The sequence below is a fragment of the Globicephala melas genome, chromosome 11 (assembly GCF_963455315.2).
Source record: "Globicephala melas chromosome 11, mGloMel1.2, whole genome shotgun sequence".
Classification (NCBI taxonomy): Eukaryota; Metazoa; Chordata; class Mammalia; order Artiodactyla; family Delphinidae; genus Globicephala; species Globicephala melas.
In genome coordinates, this window is record NC_083324.2 from 60,202,346 (window position 1) to 60,211,910 (window position 9,565).

General features: G+C 39.6%; 1 pseudogene; it reads right to left on the minus strand.

Annotated features, from left to right (window-relative positions):
• The window catches only part of LOC115844171 (septin-2 pseudogene), a 102,487-nt pseudogene extending 94,498 nt beyond the window's left edge, over positions 1 to 7,989 (minus strand).
• Between the last annotated feature and the right edge of the window lie 1,576 nt (positions 7,990 to 9,565).

Below are 9,565 nucleotides of genomic sequence, written 5' to 3' on the forward strand. Positions count from 1 at the left end.
TGTTTATAGGCAGTCAAAATGTCTACAACATTTATCATGCTAGCATTAAATAATTCCCAGCTGGGGGCTTCCCTGGTGGCACAGTGGTTGAGAGTCTGCCTGCCGATGCAGGGGACGCGGTTCGTGCCCTGGTCCGGGAGGATCCCACATGCCGCGGAGTGGCTGGGCCCGTGAGCCATGGCCGCTGAGCCTGTGCTCTGCAACGGGAGAGGCCACAGCAGTGAGAGGCCCGTGTACTGAGAAAAAAATTAAAAAACTTAAAAAAAAAATTCCCAGCTGCACTGATTTTTTTTTTTTTTTTTTAGTTATATAGTCTGTGTTTTCAGTGACACCCCATAATACAGCTAGTGCTCAGATATTCCGGTGATTCCATCATGTGTACAGGTGAGATGCCAAGTACCAAAAATCTCTATCACTGTACTGCCCTCTAGTGGTTTACTCTTGGGTTTACAGTTAAAGCCCTGCCCTGTTGTAGAAAGCAACCTCTGCCCTAATTCGAAGCTATAAAGGAAACTCTGTTTTGTACCATTTAAAGACTGCACCAAGAGCCATAATATCACAATATCTATCTAGTTCTTACCCTAAGAAAATCACAAACTATGCCCTTCAAACTCCTGTGGAAGATCCTGCATTGGAGACCAGGGAAGCTGTGTGTTTTGAACCTTAAATGCTGGTCGATGTTGTTAAAATAAAATAACGTAAGGAATGGAACAAAGTTGAAGACCATTGAATCCAACCCAATCATTTTACAATGAGAAAGCAAGCTCCAAGATTTAAATATCTTGGTCTACTGCAGACAATTTACAATAGAATTTAGCTTAGAATCCAAGTTTCCTGCCTCCCAGGCAGGGAATCTTTCTTTTACAGAACCCACATCATACAGTCACACTTATTCAATGGGAAGACAGCCCAAGATGGAGGTTCAAGATGTTATCAAGAAAAAAGGTGTGGAGGGCTTCTGGGAAGATGGCGGAAGAGTAAGACGCGGAGATCACCTTCCTCCCCACAGATACATCAGAAATACATCTACACGTGGAACAACTCCTACAGAACACCTACTGAACGCTGGGAGAAGACCTCAGACCTCTCAAAAGCCAGGTGGATGAAAGGTTCTTGGTGCTGCAACCAGGAGTCTGTGCTGTGCCTCTGAGGTGGGAGAGCCAACTTCAGGACACTGGTCCACAAGGGACCTCCCAGCTCCACATAATATCAAATGGCGAAAATCTCCCAGAGATCTCCATCGCAACACCAGCACCCAGCTTCACTCAACGACCAGCAAGCTACAGTGCTGGACATCCTATGCCAAACAACTAGCAAGACAGGAACACAACTCCACCCATTAGCAGAGATGCTGCCTAAAATCATAATAAGTCCACAGACACCCCAAAACACACCACCAGATGTGGACCTGCCCACCAGAAAGACAAGATCCAGCCTCATCCACCAGAACACAGGCACTAGTCCCCTCCACCAGGAAGCCTACACACCCCACTGAACCAAACTTAGCCACTGGGGACAGACACCAAAAACAACGGGAATTACAAACCTGCAGCCTGCAAAAAGGAGACCCCAAACACAGTAAGATAATCAAAATGAGAAGACAGAAAAACACACAGCAGATAAAGGAGCAAGATAAAAATGCACCAGAACTAACAAATGAAGAGGAAATAGGCAGTCTACCTGAAAAAGAATTCAGAATAATGATAGTAAAGATGATCCAAAATCTTGGAAATAGAATAGACAAAATGCAAGGAACATTTAACAAGGACCTAGAAGAACTAAAGATGAAACAAACAATGATGAACAACACAATAAATGAAATGAAAAATACTCTAAATGGGATCAATAGCAGAATAACTGAGGCAGAAGAACGGATAAGTGACCTGGAAGATAAAATAGTGGAAATAACTACTGCAGAGCAGAATAAAGAAAAAACAATGAAAAGAACTGAGGACAGTCTCAGAGACCTCTGGGACAACATTAAATGCACTAACATTCAAATTATAGGGGTTCCAGAAGAAGAAGAGAAAAAGAAAGGGACTGAGAAAATATTTGAATTGATTATAGTTGAAAACTTCCCTAATATGGGAAAGGAAATAGTTAATCAAGTCCAGGAAGCACAGAGAGTCCCATACAGGATAAATCCAAGGAGAAATATGCCAAGATACATATTAATCAAAGTGTCAAAAATTAAATACAAAGAAAGCATATTAAAAGCAGCAAGGGAAAAACAACAAATAACACACAAGGGAATCCCCATAAGGTTAACAGCTGATCTTTCAGCAGAAACTCTGCAAGCCAGAAGGGAGTGGCAGGACATATTTAATGTGATGAAGGAGAAAAACCTGCAACCAAGATTACTCTACCCATCCAGGATCTCATTCAGATTTGATGGAGAAATTAAAACCTTTACAGACACGTGAATGCTGAGAGAGTTCAGCACCACCAAACCAGCTCTACAACAACTGGTAAAGGAGTTTCTCTAGGCAAGAAACACAAGAGAAGGAAAAGACCTACAATAACGAACCCAAAACAATTAAGAAAATGGGAATAGGAACATACATATCGATAATTACCTTAAATGTAAATGTACTAAATGCTCCCACCAAAAGACACAGATTGGCTGAATGGATACAAAAACAAGATCCATATATACACTGTCTACAAGAGACCTACTTCAGACCTAGAGACACTTACAGACTGAAAGTCAGGGGATGGAAAAAGATATTTCATGCAAATGGAAGCCAAACGAAAGCTGGAGTAGCAATTCTCATATCAGACAAAATAGACTTAAAAATAAAGACTATTAGAATAGACAAAGAAGAACACTACATAATGATGAAGTGATCGATTAAAGAAGAAGATATAACAACTGTAAATACTTATGCACCCAACATAGGAGCACCTCAATACATAAGGCAAATACTAACAGCCATAAAAGGGGAAATCAACAGTAACACATTCATAGTAGGGGACTTTAACAACCCACTTTCACCAACGGACAGATCATCCAAAATGAAAATAAATAAGGAAACACAAGCTTTAAATGATACATTAAACAAGATGGACTTAACTGATATTTATAGGACATTCCATCCAAAAACAACAGAATACACATTTTTCTCCAGTGCTCATGGCACATTCTCCAGGATAGATCATATCTTGGGTCACAAATCAAGCCTTGGTAAATTTAAGAAAATTGAAATTGTATCAAGTATCTTTTCCGACCACAATGCTATGAGACTAGATATCAATTACAGGAAGATATCTGTAAAAAATACAAACATATGGAGGCTAAACAATACACTACTTAATAACGAAGTGATCACTGAAGAAATCAAAGAGGAAATCAAAAAATCCCTAGAAACAAATGACAATGGAGACACGCCGACCCAAAACCTATGGGATGCAGCAAAAGCAGTTCTAAGAGGGAGGTTTATAGCAATAAAATCCTACCTTAAGAAACAGAAAATATCTCAAATAAACAACTGAACCAGGGCTTCCCTGGTGGCGCGGCGGTTGAGAGTCCGCCTGCCGATGCAGGGGATACGGGTTCGTGCCCCGGTCCGGGAAGATCCCACATGCCGCGGAGCGGCTGGGCCCGTGAGCCATGGCCGCTGAGCCTGCGTGTCCGGAGCCTGTGCTCCGCAACAGCAGAGGCCACAACAGTGAGAGGCCCGCGTACCGCAAAAAAAAAAAAAACAAAAACAACCAAACCTTGCACCTAGGCAATTAGAGAAAGAAAGAAAACCCTGAAAGTTAGAAAAAGGAAAGAAATCATAAATATCAGATCAGAAATAAATGAAAAAGAAATGAAGGAAATGATAGCAAAGATCAATAAAACTAAAAGCTGGTTCTTTGAGAAGATAAACAAAATTGATAAACCATTAGCCAGACTCATCAAGAAAAAAAGGGAGAAGACTCCAATCAATAGAATTAGAAATGAAAAAGGAGAAGTAACAACTGGCACTGCAGAAATACAAAGGATCATGAGAGATTACTACAAGCAACTCTATGCCAATAAAATGGACAACCTGGAAGAAATGGACAAATTCTTAGAAATGCACAACCTGCAAAGACTGAATCAGGAAGAAATAGAAAATATGAACAGACCAATCACAAGCACTGAAATTGAAACTGTGATTAAAAATCTTCCAACAAACAAAAGCCCAGGACCAGATGGCTTCATGAGCGAATTCTATCAAATATTTAGAGAAGAGCTAACACCTATCCTTCTCAAACTCTTCCAAAATATAGCAGAGGGAGGAACACTCCAAAACTCATTCTACGAGGCCACCATCACCCTGATACCAAAACCAGACAAGAATGTCACAAAGAAAGAAAACTACAGGCCAATATCACTGATGAACATAGATGCAAAAATCCTCAACAAAATACTAGCAAACAGAATCCAACAGCACATTAAACAGGTCATACACCATGATCAAGTGGGGTTTATTCCAGGAATGCAAGGATTCTTCAATATACGCAAATCAATCAACGTGATACACCATATTAACAAATTGAAGAATAAAAACCATATGATCATCTCAATAGATGCAGAGACAGCTTTTGACAAAATTCAACACCCATTTATGATAAAACTCTGCAGAAAGTAGGCATAGAGGGAACTTTCCTCAACATAATAAAGGCCATATATGATAAACCCACAGCCAACATCGTCCTCAATGGTGAAAAACTGAAAGCATTTCCACTAAGATCAGGAAGAAGGCAAGGTTGCCCAGTCTCACCATTCTTATTCAACATAGTTTTGGAAGTTTTAGCCACAGCAATCAGAGAAGAAAAGGAAATAAAAGGAATTCAAATCGGAAAAGAAGAAGTAAAGCTGTCACTGTTTGCAGATGACATGATATTATACATAGAGAATCCTAAAGATGCTACCAGAAAACTACTAGAGCTAATCAATGAATTTGGTAAAGTAGCAGTATACAAAATTAATGCACAGAAATCTCTGGCATTCCTATACACTAATGATGAAAAATCTGAAAGTGAAGTCAAGAAAACACTCCCATTTAGCATTGCAACAAAAAGAATAAAATATCTATGAATAAACCTACCTAAGGAGACAAAAGACCTGTATGCATAAAATTATAAGGCACTGATGAAAGAAATTAAAGATGATACAAATAGATGGAGAGATATACCATGTTCTTGGATTGGAAGAATCAACATTGTGAAAATGACTCTACTACCCAAAGCAATCTACAGGTTCAATGCAATCCCTATCAAACTACCACTGGTATTTTTCACATAACTAGAACAAAAAATTTCACGATTTGTATGGAAACACAAAAGACCCCGAATAGCCAAAGCAATCTTGAGAACAAAAAACGGAGCTGGAGGAATCAGGCTCCCTGACTTCAGACTATACTACAAAGCTACAGTAATCAAGACAGTATGGTACTGGCACAAAAACAGAAATATAGATCAATGGAACTGGATAGAAAGCCCAGAGATAAACCCACGCACATATGGTCACCTTACCTTTGATAATGGAGGCAAGAATATACAGTGGAGTAAAGACAGCCTCTTCAATAAGAGGTGCTCGGAAAACTGGACAGGTACATGTAAAAGTATGAAAATAGAACACTCCCTAATGCCATACACAAAAATAAACTCAAAATGGATTAAAGACCTAAATGTAAGGCCAGACACTATAAAACTCTTAGAAGAAAACATAGGCAGAACACTCTATGACATAAATCACAGCAAGATCCTTTTTGACCCACCTCCTAGAGAAATGGAAATAAAAACAAAAGTAAACAAATGGGACCTAGTGAAACTTCAAAGCTTTTGCACAGCAAAGGAAACCATAAACAAGACCAAAAGACAACCCTCAGAATGGAAGAAAATATTTGCAAATGAAGCAACTGACAAAGGATTAATCTCCAAAATTTATAAGCAGCTCATGCAACTTAATAACAAAAAAACAAACAACCCAATCCAAAAATGGGCAGAAGACCTAAATAGACATTTCTCCAAAGAAGATATACAGACTCCCAACAAACATATGAAAGAATGCTCAACATCACTAATCATTAGAGAAGTGCAAATCAAAACTACAATGACATATCATGTCATACCAGTGAGAATGGCCATCATCAAAAAATCTAGAAACAATAAATGCTGGAGAGGGTGTGGAGAAAAGGGAACCCTCTTGCACTGTTGGTGGGAATGTAAATTGATACAGCCACTGTGGAGAGGAATTTCCTTAAAAAACTACAAATAGAACTACCATATGACCCAGCAATCTCACTACTGGGCATATACCCAGAGAAAACCATAATTCAAAAAGAGTCATGTACCAAAATGTTCATTGCAGCTCTATTTACAATAGCCCAGAGATGGAAACAACCTAAGTGTCCATCATCGGATGAATGGATAAAGAAAATGTGGCACATATATACAATGGAATATTACTCAGCCGTAAAAAGAAACGAAATTGAGCTATTTGTAATGAGGTGGATAGACCTAGAGTTTGTCATACAGAGTGAAGTAAGTCAGAAAGAGAGAGACAAATACCGTATGCTAACCCATATATATGGAATTTAAGAAAAAAAAACATGTCATGAAGAACCTAGGGGTAAGACAGGAATAGAGACACAGACCTACTAGAGAATGGACTTGAGGATATGGGGAGGGGGAAGTGTAAGCTGTGACAAAGCGAGAGAGAGGCATGGACATATATACACTACCAAACGTAAGTTAGATAACTAGTGGGAAGCAGCCGTATAGCACAGGGAGATCAGCTCGGTGCTTTGTGACCGCCTGGAAGGGTGCGATAGGGAGGGTGGGAGGGAGGGAGACGCTAGAGGGAAGAGATATGGGAACATATGTATATGTATAACTGATTCATTTTGTTGTAAAGCAGAAACTAACACCCCATTGTAAAGCAATTATACTCCAATAAAGATTTAAAAAAAAAAACTTAGTGGCATAGAGCAACATCATTTATTAGCTCAACATTCTGTAGGTCAACAAGAAAAAAAAAGAAAAAAGGTGTGATACATTAAAAAAGAAAATCCATCCATTCGTTGTTTTAAGGGAGGGGAGGATATATGCTCTTTCTCTTTAAGGAAAATAATGCAGTTTAAAAACATTACCTTCTTTATTAATTCCAGAGCATTTTCTGGGCAAAGCAGGAGAGGAGGAGAAAATAGACTGAATAGGGTAGAGGCAAGAGGGGAGGGTCTATAAGAATTCCCCTCTACATGTTTCTGACCTCAGGTGCTCTTTCTTAATCAATGAATAGATTACAAACGTGAGTTGGCTGGGGCAACCATTCCCTTCTATCAGGGATCTGAATGGCTATGCTATGGACTGAATTTTATCCCCTTGTCCCAATTCCTATGTAGAAGCTGTAACCCCCAGTTGACTGTATTTGGAGATAGGCCTTTAAGGAGCTAATTAAGGTTAAGTGAGTTTATATGGATGGGTGGTCATAAGGGTGGGTTCTTAAGAGAAGAAGGAGAGAGAGAGAGAGAGAGATCTATTTCTCTGTCATGCAATGACATGGCTAGAAGGCGCCATATGCAACCCTGGAAGAGTTCTCATTGGAACTTGACCATGTTGGCACCCTGTTATCATTATTTCATTAATTTTACAAATTTTGGAAACTAAGGCTCAGAAGTTAACTTACCATCCTTGTAAGGAGTGGAACCGCTAATCATACCAAGGTCTGTGTGATTCTGAAGTCCGAGATCATTCCTTCTGTGCTGTACTTTGGTCATGTTAGCTCTTTAGCAGCTGCCTCCAAGCTGCAACCTCTGCCCTGCCCCACCTTGAGTAATCCTGAGAAACCAATGGAGATTCACTAAACTTGGTGTAGTAGTCATAACAATTAAAGACATGTGCTGTGGGGCTAGTCTTCCCAGTATTAATGGCTATGGATTCCACTCACTCATTTCTCTGATGCTTTTGCCAGTGTGGACCAAGCTCCTTGAAAAGCTCTCTTCCTGTGGTGTCCATGATACCAATTTCTGTTGGCTGCCTTTCTTCCTGACTCTTCCTTCCTTGCCCCTTCAAGGGCGTTCTTTCCTCGACATGCACGTTAGCAACATTGATGTGCCCTAATTGTGCCTATCTATTGTTCTTTTCTTTTAACAATCTCATGTACTATGTGTTGTTGGGTTTTTACTACCACCCATATTCTCCCAAGTAGCTTTCTCTTTCTTTCTTTTCTGTATTGAAGTCTCTCCTGAGCTTCAGATCCATGTATCAAGTATATGCTGGATATTTCTATCTGAATCACTAATGGATACTTCAATGCTAATTATACATCTGAACTTAGAAGTTTTCATTCATTAAGTGTTCTTACTCAAACTCATCCTTCCCTAACCCAGAAATATCAACAACTTCCCAGTCACCCCAGCAAGAAAGCTGTGGACAAGCCCAAATGTTTTTCTTCTACCCACTCTTCTTTATCCAATCAAGCATCAATTTCTATTTATCACCTAAATAACCACAAACTCTGTCCCTTCTCCCCTTCCCTACTGCCATTACTCTAGTTCACAACCTCTGCATTGCTGGCTTGCATTAACCTTCTAACTCATCTCTCTGCTTCCATTACTGATCCACTTAAATCTTTCCTACCACAGACAGACTGAATAATCTAAAATGCAAATACGACCAGTTGGAAAGGAGAACATTCAGTCTCTAAAACAAAGTGCATAGGGTCCTTATAATATAGTCGCTGCCTTTCTTTCCAGCCTCATTTCCAGTCACCTTTATATCATACACCATATTCCAGGTTTGCTAAATTTTTTATAGTTCTTTGTTTACATAAGTTCTGTTAGTTCTTTATGCTCTTTTCTCTGTCCATAACTTGCTACCCCTCCAAACCCTCAGCTCTAACCCTCACTCAGCAAGAATGATGCCTATAATTACCTATCTTTTTCAATACTCTGTTGAGGTGTCATCCCCTCCAAGAAGCCTTCCTGATATCACATTAAGCTGGGTGCCCTTTCTTTGTGCGAACAGAATCCTGAACACATTCCTCTGCCCTTGGACCTATCACTTCATCTGTCTTCTCTATTCACTCCTCAAGGGGAGTGGAATCAGAATTCAGCCCAATGCTTAATGGGTCCTAATAAACATTTGTTAAACTGAAGTATTTTAAGGGCAAGGGTTTTTTGGTCAAATTTTTCAGTTTCAATATCTTCTGGGCCACTGTTTATTTTTACAGATATATGCATATAGGTATCCCCCACTTTTTAAAAGTTCTTGTTACATCGCTTGACTTTTATGAAAGCCCTATATTAGTACCTGTGTTCACCAGTCAGAGGAAATCTAAAGAGGATTTTTACTTTGGGAAAAAATGTGAAAATCGAAAATAACATTCAGCATTTGTTTTGCAACAGCCATTATAGAGGCAGTGTGCACCCCAAACAGTCAAAGTGGTACCACCAAGCTCCTTCCTGGGGACCCACACTCAGCATCTCAGCATCAAACTGTCAGAGCTTTGAACTGTCTGTGAGCATTTGTGCTTGATCTCGATTTATTTTGTGTATCCTTAGCAAGGTGTGTCCCAAGGTATCAAAAACAC